Source organism: Belonocnema kinseyi, chromosome 2 (assembly GCF_010883055.1).
Source record: "Belonocnema kinseyi isolate 2016_QV_RU_SX_M_011 chromosome 2, B_treatae_v1, whole genome shotgun sequence".
Lineage (NCBI taxonomy): Eukaryota > Metazoa > Arthropoda > Insecta > Hymenoptera > Cynipidae > Belonocnema > Belonocnema kinseyi.
Genome location: NC_046658.1, coordinates 116436437 through 116463086, shown reverse-complemented (window position 1 = coordinate 116463086; position 26650 = coordinate 116436437). Strand labels below are relative to the sequence as shown.

Here is a 26650-nt window from a genome sequence, read left to right as displayed (position 1 = left end):
GGGGGGGGGGGAGCGTGGTCAAAACCATTTCTCACGTAAGATCATCATAAGAACATGCAAAAATTACGTAAGGTATTTTTCTAAAATTTTTACCCCCTCCCCTTGGTTTGTAAATTAAAAAAATTAACTTTTTCCATCCTAGCTCAAAGTTCTGTTTTGGTGAAGAGAGAAAGTTTAAAAGATAAATTTTTCTAGAAAATTCAACATTTAGTAAAAAATTGAACTTTTTTTCGTAAATTAAACTACTTAGTGCAACATTAATTTTCTTAGTTGAAGATACATCATTTTAGTTAAGAATTTATTTTTTTGGTAGAAACCTAGTTTTTTAAAATGGAACTTTAATTATTTGTTTGGAAGAGTTGACGCTGCGCCGCAGGTAGGTGTATCAGGAGCTGTGCGGGGTGCGCGGGATCTGCGGTTGTCAATCAGGCGAGCACTCAAGCGTGAACAAACAAAAGCGGAACGGGCTATGGTGAGTTAATTCCCACCCACCATCAGCCCCAAAATCGGCGCTATAAAAGAGTTTACTATATTTAGATGAAAAATCACTTTTTTGGTTGCAGACTTATAATTTTAAATAGAAATTCATCTCTTCGATTGAAATTCCAAGCTAAGTTTTTAAAATGAAAATTTAATTATTTGTTTGAAAATTAAACTATTCAGTTGAATCTTTTTTGTTGAAAATTGGTCGTTTTTAGTAGCAAATTAATTTTGTTCATTGAAAATTACTCATCTTTTTGGTTGCAAATTCAACTGTTTTGTAGAAAGCTTGTCCTTTTTGCATGGAAATTCAACATATTGGATGACTATTTTTATTGGCTGAAAAATCTTTCTTGGTTGCAGCGTCGTAGCCAGAAATTTGGTCCGGGGGGGGGGGGATGTAGTTATAGTTTAGATTTTTTTTCACATCTATAGGAAAATGTTAGAATTCGCGGAATTTCGGGGAGGGGGGCGTCGGGCCCTACGGCTGGCTACGGCCCTGCTTGGTTGAAAATTCAATTCTTTTAAAAATTCGTCTAAACGCAACGGTTTTTTATGCCAAATAAAAATCTTTTGCTGGTTAAAATATCAACTATCATATTTTTTGTTGATAATTCATCCTTTTTGGTTGAAAATTATACAATTTGGTTGAACTACTTTTTTAATTCATGAGAAACGATACAAGTTTATCAACCCTTTTTATCCCAAAACTATCTTACGTCATTATTCGATGACCCCTAAATAAATTTACGAACAAAATTTTTGTCAGGGAAAATCACATAAAAATAATCAGGGGAGGCGTTCAAAACTTAGCTATAAACAAAATAGAATTTATTTCCTCATCATCTTGCCAGTGCCACATTAGCGGTCTTGGCCGTGAATAGTTTCCCCATAATTTTCTGCACTAGTAAATCAGTACATTTCACTAATTCAATAGTCAAATCTACACTTAATGATTTTCAATTTTCGATAAAAATTATTTTTGCAAAATTGAACATGATTTTTTACATAAAATATAATTATATAAATTAATAATGTCTCTGAAACAATATTTATATAATATAGTGGTTACCGTCACTACTATCTTGATCATGAGATACACCATAAAATCGGTTTTGTGTCAGCCGTTATGTGTGCAGTTACGTACATATTGTCAGTATACATACTGTTCACAAGCATATGTCATTCACACTCAAAGCGAGACAGTATGTGCGGGAATGTTCTGTTATTTATTGTTATGCAGCACATGTTGCCTTCACAGAGATGTCTGCACGAAGCTAGGCTCATCTCTGCAAATGAATAATTGCCCTTGCACTCAAACAGCGTTTTCGAAAACATTTATTTCATTTGTTAAAATGCAACTTTACGGCATATAATTCTGACATATTTATTACATTTTGAATATTTATAATAGGGTGTTCAAATAATCCAATCTGTTAAATTTGCAACTAAAAAAGGTAAATTTTCAACCCAAAATGGAGATGATAAGTTTTAAATTTACAAAAATTAATTTTCAATGATAAAACTAATTTTGTTAAGGAATACTTTAATTTTCAACAAAAGAAACTAATCTTCAACCACGAAGTTTTTAACCAAAAAGATGATTTTTCAACCAATAAAATTAATTTTCTACATAAAGTCGAATTTTTAACTGCAAAAATTTTAATTTTGAACCAAAAATCTAATTTTCTGTAAAATATTAAATTTTTAAATTAAAAACGAGCAGTTTTCAACCATCGAGAAGAATCTTCCTGAAAAAGATCAATTATTGAACAAAAATGTAATATCTTAATTTTCAGTTACATAAAAACAGGCTAATTTCCCACAAAGAAGTTCAACTTTCAACCAAGTAGTTGAATATTTAACCAAAAAAGATGATTTTTTTAACCAAGAAGAATAATTTTCTACAAAAAAGTGGAATTTTGGACAAAATACACGAATGTTGAACCAAAAAGTGGAATTTACAACTAAGAAAAGATGAATTTTCAACAACAAAAAAACTTTCAACTAAAAAAGACCAATTTTCAACCAGAGATAAATTTTCAACTGAAATAAATCGAAAAACAAGGAAATAAATTTTTAACCAACCTTCAACCAAGTAGTTGAATTCTAAAAAAAAAAAAATAAATAATTTTGCGCCAGGATGATTATTTTCTACCAAAGAAGACAAATTTTGTAACAATATTCATGATTTTTCAATCAACTAGTTGTTTTTGTTACTATAAAAGATCTATTTTTATCCACAAATGGAATACCTTAATTTTCAGTTAAAGATATTATTTTCAAACAAAAAAAAAACAAAAAACTATCAACCCTTGAGGTGAGTTTTCAACTAAAATTATGAATCTGTAACTAAAGCAAATTAATTTTTAATATATTAATTTAATTTAATATAAAATATGTATATAAACCAATTTGTTAATATTTGCAACAAACATAGTTTAACTGTGCCAATGTTGGTCACATCTGGTGTAAACGACCATATGTTTGTCAACTGTTTTATTCATGTATGATATTGCTAGAAAATTTAACTGTCTGGTAGAAATTGCAACTGTTTTGTAAAAAATCGCTTTTCTAATTTGAAAATGATTGTTTTTCATTGAAAACTTAAATATTCCATTTTTGGTTAAAAAGTGATCTTTTTTAGACTAAAAATTCAACATTTATTTCAAAATTCGTCTTTTTGGTAGAAAATTATTCTTCTTGTTTGAAAATTCAACTATTTGATTAAAAATAAAAAATTTTGTTGAAAAAAATACGACTTGAAAATAAATGAATGTGTTTTGGTTGCGGATCTAATCAATTGGCTGATAAAAAAATCAGGTATTTCGTTGAAATTTGAACTACTTTACGATTTGGTTGAAAATAATTTTTTTCGTTGAAATTTTATGTTTTTGGTTTGCGAATTCAACTTTTTCGTGTAGAAAACTCGTATTTTTTCTTTGAAGTTCAATTATTAGGTAGAATATTTAGCTGTTAAAAATTGATTTTTTTAGTTTAGAAATTCAGCTATTTGGTTGAAAATGTTTTTCATTTGTTGAAGATTCGTATTTTTTGGTAGAAAAATAATATTCTTGGTTAAAAATGCAACTTTTTAATTACAAATTTTTGTATTCTGTTAAAAATTTATCTTGTTGGATTAAAATCTATTTTTTAAAACTTAAAATACAACTACTATATGACTGAAAATTAAAATTTTTGTTGAAACTACATATTTTCGGGTTAAAAATGTTACTGTTTTGTATAGAAAATTCGTGTTTTTCTCTAGAAAATTCAATATTTTGGTAGGAAATTCAACTATTTTGTAGAAGTAGCAGATTCATTTTTTATATTAAAAATTAATTCTTTTAAATGAAAATCTAATTATTCCATTTTTTTTAATTCATCTTTTTAGTCTACAAATTCAACTATTCGATTGAAAAATCTTCTTTTTTTTATAAAATTAATCTTCTTGGTTGAAAATTTAACTTCTTGGTTGAATATGTAATTAATTAATTGAAATTTTTTATATTTTGTAAAAAGCTCGTCTTTTTAGATTGAGAAAGCCATGTTTCGTTCAAGATTTATGTATTTTTTTTAGAATTCGTCTTTTATAGTAGAAAATTAATCTTCTTGGTTGAAATTCTATTTTTTCTATATCGGCTATTTTTTATTTAAAATAAAAATCTTCCCTTTTCTAAAATATCAACTATTATATTTTTTTTGTGAGTTCATTTTTTTTTTTTTTTATTAAAAATTCGCTACTACTTGTTTGAAGTTAAACTACTTATGTAATTAATAAGTACGAGGTACGTGGTAGCTGGTTTAAAATTTTAGGAAAAAAAACTTTTAATTTAAGTACATTTTTTTACTTAAAAATATTGCGTATCAATTTTGTATCAAATCTGAATGAAAAAGAGCTCAGCTTTTCTTCAGTGAAGAAATACATTTTTAGAAGAACAAGTTGGAGTAAAAGATTCGATTTCATTGTGAAACACGATAAATTTTCCTTGCTTTTATCAATCAGCTGCGTCAGAGAGACGTTGATCAGGGCACCCGTATTTTCAGATACCTTCTCCAAACTTCCTAACCATATCAATAACAAATAATTCCAAATATTATATAAACAGTTAAATCAGTATTTGATTTTTTTTTTATTTCTATACATTTCACTGATTTTTCGTGATTTTAATAAAAAGTGCATTCATAAGTATATAAATTGTGAAAATCTGCAAATTCTTTTGAATTATATTGAAATTCTTAACAGTGAACTGAGAAAAGTGGTATAGGGATGATTAAATGATTTGGTTATTATACAGTCAAATTTTCTTTTGACTCTATCAATATGGTAAATATGTTATATACATGCACAATTACAAATATTTGTAATCATATCACTCTTTTACTATACTTGTTTAAATTCAATTTACATTTCCTGAATAGTAATGTTACACACAAAAATTTAATCTAATTTCCAGATTTAATTTTTCACGGTCAAGTAATTTTTATAATTTAACTATAATATATTTTTTCTTGTAACTGTAATTCTCATCTTTAGTTTGAACATCTGCACCCAGAAAAAATTTTGATTCAACCAAAAAAACTGGTTTTCTGAATATACCTGAAAATTTGGTTAAGCCAAACAAATTTTTGTTGATTTAACAAATTATTTGATAGACCCAAATCAATTTTTTCGTGGAATCAACCAAACATTCTATTTAACAAAATATTTGGTTAAAACAACCAAAAAATTCGTTTGGGTCAATCCAATATTTTTTTGTCCATATAAGAACCATATTCTATAATGACTATTAAAAAAACTATGTTGATTCAACGGATTCAACTAAATCGTTTTCTGAATGCGAAAGCGTCTAAAATTACTAAAAAAATTTAATAAATATTTTTTCAGACATAAACTGTATTTATTGTATGTTATCCTTTACTCTCGACGCATACATGATATAAAAAAATAAAAAGTAAAAAAACTGTAATAATTTCAGGCTTATAAATCTGAAACAACCACCTAGTTCTTTCAATAGATACTGTCATGTTTCACATTGGCGCAGGGGCGTAGTGATGAATTTATATGCCTTGTAGATTCTGAAACTATTTTTAAAATGACGAATTTAAATTTTAAAGATAACAAATTGCGTCTTGGCAACTTCAGTTTAATACTTTTATTTCTGTAGCTCTTCGCGTCACACGCTTCCTTTCAAACTTTCGAAGTTAGCTCGAGGGTAGCCGACCGTAAGTATACCCGGTTTCAAAGGGACTTTTCACAGACTTGTTCTGCAGCTTGAGTCGAAATTCTTGTCCCCAAAAACGAGACCCACGATTAGGGATGATGTTTGAAAAGAGTATTTTTTTGCAACTATAAAAGGGGATCTTGGCGGAACGAAGAAGGGGACAGTGTTAGGGGATGAAATCCTGAGATTTATACCAGCTTCTCACAAATTCTGTAGAATGATATATTTATTATCTTCTATGTATTTCACGCATTTTACGTATTTTTCGTATCAGGCTGAAATTTTTGTTTGATTAGTAATAATATTCGTTTGTCAATTATTTTCTCAACTCGTTTGGTTTTTCAAAACAATACATTCTTTTTTTTCTTTGAACTCTTATAATTTGAAATCAAACTTTTTTCTTATTTTTACAGAGTGGCCATAGGATAGGGAAAACATGGAAACCAAAGAAAGTCAGGGAATTTGTATAGGTCAGGGAAAGTCATTGAAAGGTCAGGGATTTAGACAAATATCTTTCAAAGTCAGGGGATTTCTATGAGAGACACTTCAGATCATTGTCAATGATAAGGACATTTTAAAATTAAAATTGGGTTTATTCTGCGTAAAAAATATTCTGGTATTTGAATATTAATGGTCTAGGGAAAATGAAAATTTGGTTAGGGTAAACCCTGATATAAAATTCTAGTAATTTATCTACCTTGTACAGTGAGATTCTTCTATAGTGCCGATTTTGGGGCTGACGGTGGGTGGGAACTAGCTCATTATAGTCCGCTCTGCTTTTGTTTGTTCGCGCCTGAGTGCTCGCCTGAGTGACAACCGCAAACCCCGCGCAACTCCTGTTACACCTACCAGCGGCACGGCGTCAATTCTCGGAAGGGCTATAGAGGGGAAGGCTATTGAAGAGTTTCACTGTATTTCTTTTTTTTTACAGAAGATGCCTTCTGAGGATTATATTTTCAGTTAAAAATTGTATATTATTTGATTGAAAAATTAAAATTTAAGTTAAATTTCCACTTTTTTGTTGAAAATTCATATTCTGAAGTGAAAATTCAACAATTTTTTTTAATTCGTCTTTTTGGTTTAAAAATTCATCTGCTTTAATAGAAATTTAATCTTTTCTTTTTTTGCTAAAAATGCAAATTTTTTGTTGACAACTATTCTTCTTTGTTTGAGAATTCAATTTTGTTGTTGCTGAAAATTCGTGTTTTTTTAGTAAATTGAACTATTTTTTATTAAAAATTAACATCACTCAGAAAAAATTCTACTAAGGTTACAGGATTTTCAGTTAAAATAGGGACAGCATAGATTTTATGTAAAGATTACCAAACTTTTTGCAGAGTTCACAAACTTATCAGTTATTTTATACACCTACGGATATTTTATATAAAATTTACTGAACTTTTCTTTAAAATTAACATCTTTTAATTTAAAATCTAATCAAAAAGTCTGCAAATGTTACAGAAAATATCCGTAAATATATTAAATAACTACAAATTTTTTTAATTCTGCAGAAAATTCGGTAATTATTACAGAAAATCTATGCTGGCCCTATTTCAACTGAAAATCCTCTAACCTTAACAGAGTTTTTTTCTTTGTGATCTTTGTGGTTGTAAATTGAACTGCTTGGCTGAAAGCTGAACCGCAGTTTATTAAAACATATTTTTTTTCTTGCAGATTTGATGATGTTTTGTTTTCTTTCGTAACGGAAAAATCTTTATTTGTTGAAACTTCTACGCTGAAGTTTGTTCTTTTATCTTTAAAAATTCACCTCTTACACATTTCATCTTTTTTTGTACTATTAAAAAAATCCATTGAGAATTAATATTTTTGTTGAAAATTTAAGTTTTCAGGCTGAAGAAAAATTCGTCTTTTTAACCTGAAAATTTTACTATTTGCTTGTAAATGTATCTGTTAAGTAACAAGATTAATTTTGTTGATATTGAAAATTCAACTAGGAGCGGTGACTATGGGTTTTCGCCCATGAATTCAACTATTTGTTTAAAAAGTCAGCTTTCTTGATTGAAATTGAACTTTTTTATTGAAAATTTAGCTTTTCTGATTTAAAATTCAACTGTTTTCTAAAACATTCGACATTTTAGCTTAAACATACAACCACTTGATTTAAAATACAATTGTTTTTGGTTATGGTGCAATATTTTATTCGATAATTCGACCATGTGGTTGAACAATGAACATTCATCTATGTTGGTTGAAAACTGAACAGTTTTATTAAAAATACAACTATGTTGTTGAAAATTCGTCCTTTTGGATTAAAAATCCATCTTTCATGCCAGAAAAATGTTATTTTTTCTGTTGAAATAAATTAATAAATTGAAAATTCTAACGGACAGAGAAAATGTAAAATTGGTCCAGGAGAAATCAACAAAAGTCAGAAAATTTATAAAATGAAGTTTTTGAACCACACTGTTTTATCTTTTAGTATGGTGCATTCCATTTTTTTATTATTGAATAAGTCATTATAAACGTACTATATTTTTTTTATAATAAATAATGTGTATTTAAATTCGCATCGGAAGTGTTTGATGAGTGAGAATTTGTATAAATAATGACATGTATTTAAACTGACCTTGCGTGACCAGAATTTTGCTCCACGGAATATTAACGCAGGAATAGTAATAACAATTTTTTGTATGATGTCGGAAAATTCCTTACAAGCCTTTTTATTATTATTAAAAGGCGAAATTAATAGGCTGTCAATCATTTATTAAGTACACATAAATAATCTTATCCTTGAAATGGAAAGTAAGGGTAATCGAAAGTCAGGGAAAAAGTGATACATTGATACTGTTATGTAATATTTTCAACAAATAAACCCTATAGAAAATTCATAAATGCAAAATTATACTATGTCGTTAATATTTAATAATTACAATTAAAGATTGTAATAACGTTATGAAAACTTGAAACATTACAATTTTTTAGGTTGATCAGGTTAAGGTAAGATACTTCAATATATTCCAAGGGATTAAAGAGAATTTCCAAATATTTCAAAGGCATTTTAAAAGAATTTTAATGAAATTGCGGGATGTTTCATACGATTTTCGAGGATTTCAGTCATTTTAAAGGACTTTTAAAAGACTCTCAATAAGGTATTTTAATTAATTTTCCAGTATTTCAATTAATTTTATAGAACTTCAAATATTTCAAGAAATTTTATTAGATTTTATGTAATTTCGCGGGATTTTAAGGTATTTTTAAATATTTTAATTTAATGAAATTTTAAAGCATTTATTCACAAGAATTGAGGGATTCTAAAGCATTCCGAGGATTTGAAATATTTAATGGAATTTGATAATTCAAAGGAATTTCGATAGATTTAAAGAATTAGAAGAGATGTCAAGAGATTTTAAAAGATGTTGGGGTACACACGTTAGAAGATCCCAAAAAAATTTCGAGAGCTCAAACAAATTTCAAAGGATTTTAAATTATTTGAAATAATTTAGCGTATTTTAAAGGATTCCATGGCATTTTCAAGATACCACATTTCAAGGAATTTCAAAGCATTTTACAAGACCTACAAGATTTTAGGATATTTTAAAAGATTGCATAGGATTTAACAGGATTTTAAATGATTTGATAAGAAATCCGACATTCTCAGTAATTTTAAGGGATTTTAAAAGCTCTCAAGGAATTTCATAGGACTTCTAATACTTCAGGGGATTTCAAGAAATTTCATCGAATAACACCAGATTTGATGTGACTTCGCGGGATTTTAAAAGCTCGTAAACATTGCAGGATATTTTGAAATATTTCAAGGAATTTCAAAATATTTTAAAAGATTTCATATATTTAAAGGTATTTAAAAATATTCCAAGGAATTATTCAAGGCCCTCAAGAAATGTCCAGACATTTCAAAAGATTTCCAAATACTTGGAATAATTTAGGTTATTTTAAAGGTTTCCAAGAAATTTTCAAAGGATTACAAAAAGTTTTAAAGGAATTTCAATGATTATCATAAAGTTATTTAGCTTCGAGATACTTCGAGAGATTTTATAATATTGTTATAAAATTTCAAAGAATGTATTCACAAGAATTGAGGTATTTCCAAAGATTTTAAAGAATTGTAAAGATAGTAGGATTTTTTTCAAAATTTTCAAAATAATTTCAAGGGATTTGAAAATTTGAAGTTATTTTTAAGGATTCCAAGGAATTTCCTAGAGTCTGAAAAAATCAAGGGATTTCAAAAGATTTCGAAGGATTAGAAATGTTTTAAGACATTTTAAAGCATTCCAAACAAAAATTTTAAAAAATACCAATAAAATCAAGGAATATTATAATTTTATCATATTTTAATAAATTTTCAAACAATATATTCAGAAAAATTGAGGAATTTTTAAGATTTTAATAATTTGCGAGAAATTTTACAGGATTTGAAAATTTGAAGGTATTTCTGAGGATTCCAATGAATTTTTTAGCGCTTAAGAAAATTTCAAGAGATTACAAAAGATTTCGAACGATTGCAAATATTTTAGGATATTTTAAAGGATTCCAAGAAAATTTTTAAAGATCGGAAAAAATTGCAAAGAATGTATTTACAATAATTGAGGCATTTCAAAGATTTTCAAGATGTTTAAGAATTGTAAAGATGCTAGGATATCTTTAAAAATATCAAGGAATTTAATAATTTTCAAGAAATTTCGAAGGGATTTAAAAATGTGAAGATATTTTTGAGGATTTCAAGGTATTTTCAAGAGATTTAAAGAATTTCAATGAGAGTTTCAAAGAAAATGTTAGATTTTATTTAATTTCATGGGATTTCAAGAGATTTCATAATATTTTAATTGAATTTCAAAAAATGTGTTGACAGGAATCGAGACATTTCAAGAAATTTCGAATATTTGAAGAGATTTTCCAGGTATTTCCATAGATTTTGAATAATTTAAAAGATTTTTAATTGTTTTGAAAAAATACTGATACAAACAAAAATTTCATAGTTTTTGAAATACCTACTAGCCCCAAAATCATTAGACATTTTTCAAGTTTTTTAGAATTTATAGTAAAAATATCTAGTCTTTAAAAAAGAGTTTCAATCCTTTAAATTATTTTTATTAAACTTTAATAATTTTAATATTTAAATAAGAAAATGAATTTAAATTATATATTATTATTAATAAATATTATTTCGTTGGAAATTCCAACCCAGTGACTAAACACTTATAACTTCTCTAAATTCCGTTTTAATAATTCCTTCTTTAGAAAAAAAAAATTATATAATTTTTTTTTTATTTACGACATGGAGCAAGGGAGAGGTAAAAAAGTGGAAACAATTTTTTGCGTAATTTATGAATGGTACCTAATGGAATTGCAAAGCAGTGTCTCTGAATTCTCATCGCAATTTTAAAAATCAATAACATGGAGTATAATACATTATATTTTTTTTATAGAAAGCATCAAAAGTTGCAATAATCCTGCTGCAAGATTATAAAATATACTTTTTCCGTCTTATCATTCCTGACTATATATACTTGTAAAATTCGATGAAGGAAGTGATAGAGGACATTGGCCCTTGCCCCTACATACTTGTCACTTTCGATATGTGTGGGTTTCTATAGCTGTAGATCGATCAAATAAATTACTGACGTAGAGCAGCCTGATCCGCCTCACAATAAACTCATAAGCCCGACAGACAAACTTTCAATAATATCTATACTTTATATCTGTACGTGTACGCTAAAAAAAATTCAATTGGACTAACCATTTTTAAGGCATGATACTGCTATTTTATTAGTTGCGCCAGACATTTTCTTATCTGGTACTAATTAAATATTCACTCTGACTAATAAAATTGTTGTGCCAATTAATGAAATAGCATTATCAATGATTAAAATATCAGTACCACATCTTACTAACTAATTAGTTGGCCAAACTAATAATTTTTTTCAGTGTAAATTGTACAACTGATGGATATGAATATAATCATAAAAATGTCCCTCTGAACTTTCATGATTAACAAAAACATACATAACGCTTTATTCATTTCCAAAGTAATGCGTTTAGCTTTATTTAAGTCCAGTTGAAATTTAATTCCATCATGGAAACAATCTGCCTTTTTTACAGAATTTTTTGCTTAAATTATGAAAACCAATGCGAAATGAAGTCGTCATGACACTAATTTAGAAAACGGAATATCCATATTAAAATGTGTAATGCTGTCTCAAAAATAAAAATCGAATTCATTATTTTAGTTATGTTTTGCCAATGAGTGAAGTAATTTGCTGGCAACGATAGATTAAACTCCGTTGTATTTGGTTGGCTTTCTATAAATCCCGTTGAATTTGTGTTAATTCTGCGTGTGTTTCTTTAAATTATGTAGGATTCTTTAAAGTTCTATTGGTGTCTTATCAATTCGATCAAATTTCGTTCATTTCCATTGTATTATCCAATAAATTCCCTTGGTTTTCACCCAAATCCTTTCAAGTACGTTGGATATCTTTTAGTGGGTGCATTGGATCGGATTGAATATTCAGCATTCGATCCCCTATGAGGAGCTTTAGGGTTGATTGGTTGTCGAATATTCGAACCAACCCCACGGAAAAAGTTTATCTCATAAAAAGTATATAACTCATTCTAGGGCCCGTCATAAAGATAAAAAGCCTCTTAGAAAATTCAGTAAAAGGAAGAACAACAGAAAGTCCTGTACTGTTTTGTAAATTTGTATGAAATAAAACGAAAATGGGATAAAATAAAAAAATGGATCTACAAACAGGTCACTTTGGAAAAATATGAAGAATTGTGTACATCACAAGGCCATATAGTTAACACCCGAAAAAGATATTTCTTTAAATTCCTTAACATTTCTTTCAAATCCTATTGTTTCTCTTTCATTCCATTTGATTTATTTAAATTACGCTGGTTTTTTCTAAATCCTCTTAAATTTATTTACATTCTATTTTTTCCTTTAATTCTATTGAATTCCACTGAATTCCAATTATTCCTACTGAATTATCTTCGCAATTATTTAGGATCACTAGATAGGCAGGGAACGCGTTCTAATCGCAAATTCCAATCTTACCGATTTCGAGACTAAGCTTCTGGAACGTGCTCGGAGGGTCCTGATGAAGTAATAGAATAACATTACGCAATGGTGAGAACTGAATTTGCGTAAAAAATGTAAATAATCTGTTTACGCAAATTCGGCTCTCAGAATTGCCCAATATTATTCTATTACTTCATCAGAACCCTCCAAGAGTGTTCTAGAAGCTTATTATGGACACAAACCACTACAGATGCAGAACAACCCCCCAAGTTGGTAAGGCAGGAATTTGTGATTAATTTAATAGAACGCGACCTGCCTACCTAATTATATTCCATTGTATTTCTTTAAATTACATTCGTTTTCTTTAAATTTCGTTGGGTTTCTGTAAAACCTGCTGGTTTCTAATGAATTTCACTGAATTCCATTCATTTTTACTGTATTATCTAAGGAATTATTTTGGATTCCATTCAGTTCGTTTGAAATGATTGGGTTTCTTTAAATTCTGTTAAATTTCTTTAAATTCCGGTGGCTTTCTTTTAATTTCATTACTTTTCTTTCAATGCTGTTGAATTCTCAAAAAAAATTTGTTTGTTTCAGATGAATTCCACTGAGTACCATGAATTTCTCTTGTATTATGTAAAGAATTATTTTAGATTTTATTTAATTTCTGTGAATTACGTTGAATTTTTATAAATTTCGTTGGTTTTTTCTCTCGAATTTTGTATAATTTCTTTCAATTTTGTTGGATCTATTTAAACGTCGTTGGCTTATTTCCTTAATTTCCGTTGGGTTTTTAAAAATGTCATAGTTTTTCTTTCAACTTTGTAAGATTTCTTTAAATTCTGGTATTTTTCTATGAAAAACGTAAAATTTCTTTAAACTCCGTAGAATTCTTTTTAATGTCATTGTTTTCTCTTCAATTAGTTTGCATTCCTTCAAATTCTGTTAGGTTCTATTGAATTCCATTGACCTTCGTTCATTGTATTATCCAATAAATTCTGTTGAATACCGTTCTTTTACTTCAAATTACCGTGTATATCTTCAAATTTCGTTGAGTTTCTTCAAAGCCTTTAAATTTATTTAAGTATCAGTAGTTTACATTCTATTCTGTTGGATTGCTTGAAAAATTCTTATGACTTTTAACAATCAATTCAACTGAATTCCATTCATTCCTACTATAATATCTACGAAATTATTTAGTATCCCATAGACTTTCTATCTATTTAGCTGAAATCCTTTTAAAATCCTGTTGGTTCATAATGAAGTCCACTGCATTTCAGTTATATCCATTGTATTCCCGGTAATAAGCGTTGAATTCAGAAAAATTAAGAATTTGTATTCCTATGAATGCGCGTTTTTTCCTCGTCTAAAAATCCCCCAACGGGAACAGAAAAAGTACAAATCCTATTCCTCTCAATCGACTTGGTAAAATTTAACGAAAACATTTATTTAACCTATTTTTCATTATTAAATCTTTTTATAACTTATAAATTCGAAAAATATTGAAATTTATATTTATTTATATTTTAATAACTTATTTAAACATCTTAAAAATGCAACAAAGAAATCTGTGCAAATGTGTGAATTAAAATAATCTTAACTCTAGAGAGGCAGAGTTGAATTGGTGAGAATTAAAATTTCAGAATTTACATTCCGCATGAAGGAATTAAAACAACTTATTACGCATATTTTGTGAACTTATTAGAAGGTATTAAATAAAATTTAATATGACCACTTCTGAGGAATAAAAAATATCTCTATGAGGTGCATTACCGGTACAATTAGAAGGGATTAAATATATTGAAGACACGTCCTCTTTGGGAGAATAGAAAATCGTGTGGCGGTCGCTATAGAAATAGAAGTGAATAAGTTTAGGAGGTATCTTATTCTTATTGTGGAATTTTAGACAGATGAAAAAATCACGCATTCAAAATAATAGAATAATCTTCACTTTTGTGCTGAAATCTGAAAATATTAATTTTCTCTATTCTACGCTTATTACCGATTTATCTAATGAATTATTTTGGATACCATTTATTTCCTTTAAATTAAGTTGGATTTCTTCAAATTCTGTCGGGTTTCTTTAAATTTCCATGACTTTCCTTCTAATCGGCTGAACTCCTTTTTAAAATTCTGGTAGTTTGTAATTAATTCCACTCTATTCCATTCATTTCCATTGGATTATATATTGAATTATGTTGGATAAAATTCATTTCCTTTTAATTATATACAAGTTCTTCCAATTTCGTTGAATTTCTTTAAATTGCATCGCTTTTCCTACACTTTTTTTTTAATTCCTTTGTGTTTTATTGGCTTCTTATGAATTCTACTTATTTTAAAATTCATCATTTTGGATTTCATTCAATTCCTTTGAATTGTAGGGATTTTTTTAAATCCCCGTGATTTTTTTTTAAATTCTGCTGGATGTCTTTCAATTTTGCTGAATTTCTTTGAATTATGATGGGTTGTGTTTGATCGAGTTCAGTTCCAAACTGAATGACCACCGAAATATTAATAAAATTAATATTATGTAAAATGATACTGAATAAGAGGAAAAATTTCTAAGAAGCCTTATCTGTGTGGATTCAGAACTTTGCGAAACTCTTTAAACTTTTATGAGCACAAGTTCAGGTCATGCTCATGATGTAAGAGTTTGCGTACTTAAATTGGCAAAGTGTAAGTGACTGTAACGGAGGCGACATATTGTTGTATGTGCCGTGGACTTTGTATGAAAGTCAGTGAGAGCAAAAATAACGAGTCAATGTTTCAGGAAGTCAGTGTCAGCCTCGAATGATGCCATTAGTTACTTTTGTCATGTATCCTGGGTTCTATTTCATTCTTGAAAAAATACTACTTATATCCGAAGTTTGATTAGCTGTATAATAATATTCATAAATGATCTTTTTAAATGATGGTATTGTAATGTCGCTTATTGTTCTTCAACATTTAAAATTAACCATAGAAAATTTTATTTTTCATCTCAATTATACATGCCAAAAGCTTCAATATACGCAGTCACCGAATAAAATCAGATTAAAAGAAAAACTTTCATCACTATTGTATAGAAAACCAAATAGTCCACATTTTTCTTATTTCTTATATATTTAACCCATGATATCCAAGAAAGGAAACTATATAACATAGAAAATTTGAATTATTATCTTATTCTACATGCCAAGTGCACGGGAAAAAGTTGTCCTATGAAAAGTGTAGAGATCAGTCTGGGAATCTTGGACGGGTACCAAAATATTATAAAAATTGGAAGTCTCCTTCCTTAAATATTTACAAGATATTTCTATACGAAGTACAAAAAAGGAACACATAAACTCCTGGACTGTCTAGAAAATTTTGATCAAGTAAAAACTATTTCGAGACTAAAATTTCTAAGATAGTCTGGGAAAAAGGTGAAGAGGTTGCTAATATAATTTCCAAGACAGTCTCGGAAAATATTAAGGGTTCTACAGCAAATAAAAAAATCGAACTGGGATTTATAGTGTCTTTTTTGCATCACAAGTTCACACAATGGACATAGGAACCTAATTCTATAACAATGCACAATATCGAACGCTGGGCATATCGGTCGAAATGATCCTTATATGCTAACCAGAAAATTCTCACCGCTTGTGAAAAGCGACCAGTGCCAAGCCAAAAATTGGTGATGCTCCAAGTGACTTATCATTTTCTTACTTCAACGCCCAATATTTTTTTGAAATGCTTCATTTGAATATTCCATTTAATCTGAATTTACATTAAATTTATTACATCAAACTCTCGCTTTCAGTCACCCCGTTTTCAGTCTCCCTAGAACACCTGGCTCACTCAGTTTCTCAGGGGAGGAGAGCGAGAGCGGTTGCGACATTATGTATATAGATATATATTCCCATTAGAGACGAGTCAGGTGGCTCTCACTGTTTACGTTTCGATCCCTCCGAAACCAGTCCAAGGCTATTTGAAGGCAACCCCGGACACTTGACTGAAAGCGAGAGTTTGATGTACTGCATATTCGTGTTGAATTTTCAGTATACATTTAATTGTTGTGAGTTTTATCACTACTGGAAGATTTATAATATAAGTAAGATACATATTTTTCTCTAAAACAACTAGAAATACAGATATAAAAATGACCTGTAATTGTAGCCCAAAAAATCCATTTTGTTAGTTATGAAAGGAGATTTTGCATTTATTTTTGTAATTTTCTTACTCTTAAAATTAAAAATTTTAACAGTGAAATATTTGTTTAAATATTAAAATATTTGTCAGAAAATAACCTTTTTGTTAAAAAATCATATTTTTGAGTTAAAAATTCCACATTTTCGTAAAAAATTCCTGTTTTTAGTTAAAAATAAATTCTTTTGTTGTAAAATAATATCTTTAGTTAAAAATTCAACTGTTCTGTGGATGATTAGTCTGATTGGCTTCAAAATTCAACAATTTTGTTAAAAATTAAAAAAATATTTATTAGCAAAACTTTAATCTTCTTAATTAGTTATTATTCAGTTCTTATTTCGGATATCGTAAGATTTTGCAATATTTCACAGAATTTCAAGGACTTGAACCATTTTAAGAGGTTTTAAGCGATTTTCTCCGATTTTACAGGATTATAAGGGATTTTGAAGATTTCAAGCGATATCAAGGATTTTCGCAGTTTTTAAAGAATTTTAAAAACATTTTTCAAATAGTCGATATTCTTTTCGAACTATTTTTTATCAAATTACTGAAACTCAAACATTATTTTCGTCTTAAGTCTAGTATTGAATTCTTAAATACAAAAATGAAAATAACCAAACTAATGTTGAATTATCTAAAAATAACAGTTAAATAAAATGGAATAGAAATATTAGAAATCTGCGCGAATAACACCCTAATTAATATAAATTACTTCTGCTTATATAGAAACCATCTTAAACTTTACTTTAACTTTTATTAATTTTTCATTTTGAAGCAATTATAAAAATATTGAGCAATCATAAATTTTACATTTATTGATGCTAGAAAATTTTCTTAAATTATAGAAATGTTTGTACTATTAAATATCTGCTACACGTACAATAAAAGCAGATTTTTTTTCCAAGCCTGTGAGCCGGTTTTTGCGTTAAAAAACTAGCCTTATATGCGCAGCTACAGGCTACAGCCATCTTTATTCCGTATTGCCGATTGATGTTCGATTGCGCACACTGAAGCGCAGATAAATTTGTCCAGACTGTCTAGGACTTTCCGTAATATCAGAGCGCTATTTTTCACTTTAGGAACAAATTCTTTCGAACCGAATTGAAAATATTCACAACTTTTCCACAACAATTCGTGGTGGACTGAATTTGGCTTCTTACTTAAATTCTGTATACTAAACACAGAACTCTTTTTCCTACACTATTGTCGAGAATGACAAGACTTCGTTTGCATTTAGTATTGAAAAGTTTGAAATCTTTTAAGAAAACTCATTCAAGATCTCCAACATTTTGGTGTCCAAAATTCTTGGACTAATTCTACACTTTTTACAGGAAATTTTTTCCCATGTGCGTCAATTTGAGAATCCCATTAAGGAAATTGAACTAAAAGAAAACTTTCAGCATATGAGTCTTTCCACCCCTCAATTTTACCATATTATCCCTTCCCTTCCCCCGAAAATTAGTTTTCTCTTTTAATTTGGAATTGGAATTTAAATAGGTAACAGATTTTTTCTCAAAGTTTTCTCTTGCAATTATCCCTTATCACTCATATGGGGTCAGAATGACCCCAACATCAACTTCAGACTAAAATTTTATTAGGAGCGCGTTTGAATTAGGATCTGTGCTACCATCTGGTAAGAGTTTAAAGTCTGTAATATACGTTCAACATACTACCATCGACCCTAAGTGCCTCTGCTACTTTTGCAGTTGAATGAACAAATGGTTAATAATTTTTTGGGGTCATTCTGACTGTATATAAGTATAGTGCTCGAGATCCATAAAAATTAAAAATCAAAAGATTTTAGTTTTGTGTTTTTTTTGTACTTAAATAATCATGGTAGGTGTATTTAAAACGAACATACCTATTCGAATTTTTTTCCTAACCTGCAATTTCATGTTTTTAACATTTTGAGTCACAATATCATGGCCATCGTGTAGAACGTCCAATGTATACAATAGGGTGGTCCAAAAATGCATGGTAAAATGTTTTTTCATGCTAGAGGGCAACGACCCCCCCCCCCCAATTTTATTCCAAATCCGAAAAAAGAAATTCCGTATTTTAAAAAAAAAATTTTTATTCTCACAGGTGCCGGTTTTGACTTGAAGTTTCCCATGTAAAATGCATGGGGAAAAATCACTTTTTTAAGTTTTTAGAATAATTTTTTAGGATTTGAAAAAATGTGAAAGAGAAAGTATGGAGCCTGCAGAGAATTATCCAACGAAGAATTTCATCTATCAGACATATGGGTTTGACAACCTAAAACACACCCATGAATACCTGAAAACTACCCTTAAAACAAAAAATGTGAATTCTTCATGAAATCGACCTTTTGAACAATTTATTCTCGTCTTTCTTTACTTAAAATTAGCAATATTGATATGATGGAATATTTAAAATCATAAGTTAATTAATTTTCAATTATTTAAACAAATGGAATTTGTTTAAATAATTTTTTTTTCGATAATGCGTTTTCCCCCCTAAAAATTATTACTATTAGTCTAGTGGAATATTTGTTAACATTCGTTCAATAATTGTTTATTATTTAAACAAATGGGATTTGTTTAAACAATTTTTTCAAAGATTATTTTTTCCTTAAAAATGATAACTATTGGTCTACTGGATTATTTATTAACATTAGTTCATTAATTTTCAATTGTTTCAACAAATGGAATTTGTTTAATTTTTTTTATAAAGATTATTAATATTTCTTCAGCAGAATATTTATCAACATTGTTTGATTAACTTTATTTTTAAAAAAATTTCAAATAAAAATTATTACTTAAATATAATTGATAAATTAATTATTATTAAATTAATTATTAATCAGTAATTAATTATTACTGATAAATATTCCACTTGACCCTCAGTAATAATTTTTATTTAAAAAAAATTCCAAACGAAATTATTCAAACAAATTTCATTTGTTCAAATAATTGAAAATGACTGAAATAATGTTAATAAATATTCCAATAGACCAATAGTGATAATTTTTAGGGAAAAAACGATTTGTTTAAACAATAAAAAATTAATAAACCAATGTTATTAAATATTCCACTAGACTAATAGTAATAATTTTAAGGGGGGGGGGGCAAATTTTCGAGAAAAAAACAACACTTTTTTAAATTTAATTTGTTTAAATAATTAATAATTAATTAACCAATGATAATAAATATATCACTAGGACAATAGTAATAATTTTAAATAAAAAAAACGAGAATACAGTGCTCAAAAGGTCGATTTCATGAAGAATTGACAGTTCTTGTTTTAAGGGTAGTTTTCAGGTACTCGTGAGGGTGTATTAGAGATGTCAACCCCATATATCTGATACATAAAATTCATCGTTGGATAATTCTCAACAGGCGCCCATACTTTCCCGTCACATTTTTCCAAACCCCAAAAAATTATTCCAAAAACTCAAAAAAGTGATTTTTCCCCATGCATTTTACATGGGAAACTTCAAGTCAACACCGGCACCCGTTAAAATCGAAAAAAATATAAAAAATTATGGAATTTCTTTTTTCAGATTTGCAATAAAATGGAGGGGGGGGGGGGTCGTTGGCCTCTAAAGAAAAAAAGGGTTTTTGAGTCACTCTAGTGTACAAACCATCGCGATTTATTATGCCTTTAATGTGTAGGCAAAGAGTAAAAATGCAATTTTTCAGTTTCTATATTTATTATACTGCTCTTTTAGATAAAAAAATGTTAAACAAATTGTATATGAATTTGTATATGAATAAAAATAGATGAAAATATTGAATTTGTTATTAGAGTTTTATTTGATTTTTTGTCTAAATATACCTCCCAAACGATCTTCAAAATAATTATACTTTTTGAATTAGACTTGTCTGCACGAATTTTCTTATTGATACACGATATTAGAAGAGTGTCCGAAACGAACTTTATATATAAATAATAAAAATTGTGAAAGTTATGAATTTCTAATGGAAAATTAATTTTTTTATAATTTTTAAATTTTGAAAATTTTTATATACGCCTCTAAATATTTTTCATTTAAACAAACAATCAGAATCTAATTTCTATATATTAAAAAGCGTCTGTGAATTTTTTCAAGTTGAAGCCATGCATACAATCAGTATGATAACGTTTCAAAGTCAGCGGGTTTCAATTTTACCCCATGTAAGTAATATGTCATTTTTCAGAGGTGTAAGTGATGAGGGTTAATATGGGGAAAAGTACCGTTACATTTCAAATGCATGGTAATTTTCTATATTTCATCGGAACAAATTCCACAATTTATGATAAAACCTCGACAAATTCTGACAAAAGGCAGATTTATTTATCAGAAAGCATGTGATGAAATTTTTTTTAAAGTCAACACTTTGAATTCGAAATTTTCACTAAATTCAAAATGGCGCCTCATTACTATTTTTAAAAAGTTGCATCATTTTTACAAAATTAAATAAAATATTAAATAGTCAGAAATGTGAATTTTATTTTTGTTATTTTCTTACCCAATCTTTCAAACTTTCAAAAAATTTAAGTCTTAAGAATCACCAAATACATACCGAAATTTTTTTTCATATTTTGTTTAAATTTTTAAAAATTATTTAACTTTTTGAAAATAGTAATGAGGCGCCATTTTTAGTTTAGTGAACATTTCGAGATCTACTTCCAACCATGCACTTTGAAACAATTTTGACTTTCATGCATTACGAAATGTTTCTTTAAGTTAATGTAACATTTTGCGTTTTAATTGTCATCGCGTGCTTTCTCATAAATAAATCGACCTCTTGTAAGATTTTGGCGATATTTTGTTATTAATTGTGGAAATTGTAATTTTTATTCAAATTTATAGTTTCGCGATTTCGTAAATTTGGAGAAAAAAACCCTAATCCGCAGTGAAGCTTGAATTGTTTTTTTTATGCGAGGCAAGAGACTGAAAGACGCTGGTATGATATTGCAAGGGTTTCCTGCGAAGCCTTAAAAGTGTGGCAAAATCCAAAATATTTATAACCATGTGACCATCACTTAAAATTCCGTTGAATTTAAATTCATCCTGTAATTCTATTCAATTCTGTTAAATTCATTGTCAGTGAATTAACTTTATTTTATTGTCAGTTGCAATTATTTTTGTTTCCAATAGGTTCCGTTGAATTCTATCTTTATTTTCATTGTATTCCGTTAGATTATTTTAAATACAGATGAATTTATTTTAATTCTCTTGAATTAAAAAAAATTTTAATGTATGTTGTTCAATTCTAACACATTTACTAAAATTATATTAGTTTCTGTTAAATATTGTTTAATTGATTTCCACTTAGATGCAGTGTAATTTGTTTGTTGTATATTTCAAAATATTTTTGTTTTCACAATGCTTCTCTAAAAAATATTTGTGTCACAAAAATGTCGAAAGTATTTTTGTCGCTTTTCCTCAATGCCAATTGGGTAATTATAGAAACTCGAACGAAAAAATTTGGCCAAATTTATATACATAATATTAAGAATCGAGTTTCAGTTGAAGGACAGTGACAAAGAATGCCATATTTATCGGTATAATATAACTAACGAAGATTTAAGATTTATGGATGTAAAATTTGATTATTTAGCAAAAGTTGTGATATGACAAATTTCACTTTAAAATTAACAGTTTAGATGAAATCCATATTTTCGGAGATGAATATTTCTTGAAGGGATAAAAATTGCTCAGAAATTGCCGTTTTGAGATTTGGTATTTGGTTACGACTAATCTGAAGTTTGTATTCATTATCCAAAAGAGCTCAGAATTTTGAAGTATAATTTGTTAATTAAATTTTTTGTACAAAAAACTTCATTCATTTCAAACTTACTGATTAAATTGTTTAGTTAATGAGTTCTGTAGATTAATATACTTAACAAAACCGAAACTTTGTAAACGCCTCTTTATTTTTATATTTTCCAAGTTTAAAAATGCTGAACCTTTTAAATAATTTATTTACCATATAATCAGTAAGTTTAATAATAATGTCATTTTTTGTAAGCAAATGAAATTAACTAAATATTTCAAAATCCAAATTTATCGGTGTTGAATAATCAAATTTGCAATATCAAGATTGCTACAAAGTCCAAATGTCGAAATTCCCTAAATTTCCTTAACTTTTCCTTGTCCAATTTTTTATTTTCTCTGACCATTTTAAATTTGTATTTTAGTTTCAAAAACAACCTTGCACCTATTAAATCAGTAATGTTATTGTAACAAAAAATGTTCGCTCTAAATATATTATAAACACTTTTGGCGACAACAATCACACATAATTTCATAAAGAATTATCCACAGATTACGTGAGACATACGTAAAACACATAACTTTTCATCGAAATAATTGAGTTTTTAATCAGAATGATACATTTTGAAACAAAAATGGTAGGATTACATTTTCAGTTAAAATAATTAGTTTTGAACCAAGAAAAAAGGAATTTTCAAAAAAAAAAGAATTCAATTTTCGATATATAAAAAAATTAAGTTTCAATGAAAAGTGTAAAGTTCACATTTTTTAACAAAAAATACGAATTTTTAACCAATCTTTAAAATTCTTAACAAAATTAGATGAATTTTCTAACCAAAAAGAGGAATATTGACTAAATGAGTTGAGTTTTGAACCAATCAAGGTTTCTAGTGAATAATTTAAAAAACGTCCTCCAAAAAAACTAATTTGCAACGAAATAAATCAATTTTTGACTCAAAAAATGTATTTTCAACCAAAAATGTGAATGTTTATCCGAATAATTGAATTTTCAACCCAAAATGTGAAATTTCGACAAAAAAGACAAACTTTTCACATATTAGACAAATTTTTAACGAAATGGATCAGTTTTCAATCAAACAAAATGGAATTTTTAACTAAGAAGATTAAATGTCTATCAAAAAAGATAAATTTTCCACAAAAAATGGAGTAGTTAAATTTGTAGTAAAAAAATTAATTTTTAATTTTCAAAAACTAATTTTCAACAAAAAGATTAATTTTCAATACAATACATGAATTTCAAACCTTTTCGATTTTTAAAGGAATTTTGAAACTTATAATTGAATTCCCAGTGAAAAAAATTAACTTTCAATTGAGAAAAAACAGCTCATTTTTAACCAAAGAAATGAATTTACAACCAAAACTATTAATTCTCCATCAAAAAAGATTAAATTTTAATAATATACATGAATTTTCAACCAAATTTTGACTATTTAGCGGAATTTTTGACCTAATAGTTAAATTTAAATGAATGAAATGAATTTAATGCCAAAAAGGGGCCTTACAATGGAGATTAATACTCTATACAAGAAAAAATCAAATTTCTTTATTTTGTTGAAAATTGAAACCAAACATGTTCAATGAAGTATGGAATAGTTAAATTTGCAGTTAAAAAATTAATTTGCAACAAAAATTCATTACTATATCTTTTAGGTTTTATATCTGAAGCAAAATTGTATTTTTTAATGAGATTTGGTTACGACTGGCCGCTGCTTTTCGTTGATTTTAAGTAAACAAATATATCTGTTAGAAATTCGAATTTGAATTTTCGTCAGCTGTCTGCTGGTTACTTCGTTAGTCAATGGAGCAACTAGAGTGACTGTTTCACCGGTTTACAGGATGTAACGTTTTAAGGTCACAGAGTTTTTGAATAAGGATTTCGATACTTTTTCCCTTTTATTTCTTTTTGTAACAAAAATAAAGTATTCAAACAAATTTTTGAATGCTATACATGTTTCAGATTTTGATGCAGTACTTAAAAAATAAATTGTCTAAAATATATGCAATAATATTATTAGTTTGGGTTTAGTGAAATTTTCTTAAGTCAGGGTGTAAATTAACAATTTTATTTCGATTATCTCTAAACTTGAATTAGTGAAAATTCACTAAAATTTTCGTCACGTCAAACTGGCTTTTCAGCACTAAAAGATACTGAAATTTCAATGTTTCCTTATTAATTTCACAGTGACAGAGGGGGTGATGTATGAGGGTAGGGAAGGAACAGAATGGACGGGAAAGAGCTGGATAGGAAAGTGTGGGAAAGTGGAAGGAGCGAAACAGGGTTAGGTATATAATTGTTAGAAAAATGGTGAAAGGAGAAGCATGAAGATAAGCTAAGGTGAGAACGTGGGGTAATGAAAGGAAAAGGGGAAGATTAAGAGGGGGGATAAGGAAAAGGAGTAAGAGAAAAGGTGATGATATGAGAGAGAAGGGGTAACATTAAAAACGAAGGGGAAGAGGGTGACATGATAGTGGAAGGGGATGAAGAAGACTAGGAATGAGTGTCAGGAGAGGGGTGAGCGGAATGAAGAAGAGGCAGGACGAGAGGAGATGAAAAAAAAAATGATTGAGACGATGGATATGCAAATAGTTTGAGAGGAAGTGATGAGAGGCAATATGAGGAGATAAAGAGTGGGTGATATATAAGAGTAAAGGGGTAAGAGGATCAGAAACTAAGGGTTGATGACGGATAGGGGAGTGGAAGGAGAGGTGAAAGATTATTATTATTATTAGAAGTATTAGAAAATAGTATTAGAAAATAGGTGAGAGGAGAGGTACGAAGAAGAGATAGGATCAGAGTAGATGAAAGGAGATGAAACGAAAAGAGGATGGTTGATTGAGGGGTATACAGAAAGGGTTTTCATTGAAATTATTAAACATCGTTAGTCCCCAACTTTTTGGTAGGGATATACTGAACACTGGTCCGCATTATTATGAGTTTAAAACTTTTCCTATTAATTATTATACGTTACTTATAATATTTTTTATGGGTTTTACTTTGATTAAACTTTTTTTTCTATTATCAAGTAAAGTTTTAAAAACCGCTCATGCAGAATAAATGCATACAAATAAATTTTAATTGGTACATAAAAACCTCGGTCTTTGATGGGTCAACATGATATTGCATCAGATGTGAACCATTCAGAAATACCTTGTCGTGACCAACGGATACGTGTGTAGATAATGTTATCGAAAGGATCAATGAAATCGTATTTTATATATTAGTTACAACATGAATAATCCTAATAATATCCATAGCGTCATAGCCTCTCCCAGGAGCGTATTATGATTCTTCTAGGCCCGGGTAATATATTATTCGCGTGTGCGCTCTGAACAAGAAAGGGGAGACCCAGAGGAAGTTCGCGATTCACGGTAAGCGGACGAATTTTCGTCGCATTCTTTGACATAAATAGATTAAGAAATTAACTCAATGTGTGTCACGTTCGTGTAATGCCATTTTTCTCGTTTCTTATCGAATGATTGACGCTTCTAGTAGGTCCAATTAAAAAGTGGCAGATGCCTTTTTCCCGTTCAAGAAACCGAACAAACGGTCACATTCAGCTGTACTTTCGGTCGATATCTCGGAATTCTAGTGTGAAAATTGTGCAAAGAAATTTATTTTTCACGTAGTTTGCAGACATAATTATGAACAACGATAGTTAAAGAAGTTCTGAGGCAATATATCTTATTTTTAGAAGGTATACAATTTATTTAGGATAATTTTAAAGGTCCTTTATGTCATGGGAAGGTCGATTTTATGTTTTTGCAGATAAGCATTGTAAGACAGTATTTTCGGTGTATGTGGGGTTTTAATCACCATAAAGCGACACGAGATAGCGGTCACGTGTGCTGTAAACCTGTTTGAGAATTCTATTCACTCGCTTACTGTATGAAGGCACAGCCTTTTCTCTCTCGCTCTGTATATATATATATATATATATCAAAAATATTTATTTGATCTTCATACTTAAAATTCAGTGCATTTTTAACATATTAACACACTGAATAAAAACTATTTTCCTGAGATTAGCGAAAATGATA

General features: G+C 28.5%; 1 protein-coding gene across 3 annotated transcripts in view; it reads left to right on the top strand.

Moving 5' to 3' along the window:
* The window catches only part of LOC117167142 (sideroflexin-2), a 52748-nt gene that overhangs the window by 510 nt on the left and 25588 nt on the right, over window positions 1–26650 (top strand). The window contains exon 1 of one of the 3 annotated variants that reach the window (XM_033351843.1): window positions 25950–25981. The exons of 1 other annotated variant lie outside the window; for it this stretch is intronic. The gene's annotated coding sequence lies outside the window, so the exon portion shown is untranslated. One more of the 3 variants, XM_033351842.1, reaches the window with a different exon arrangement.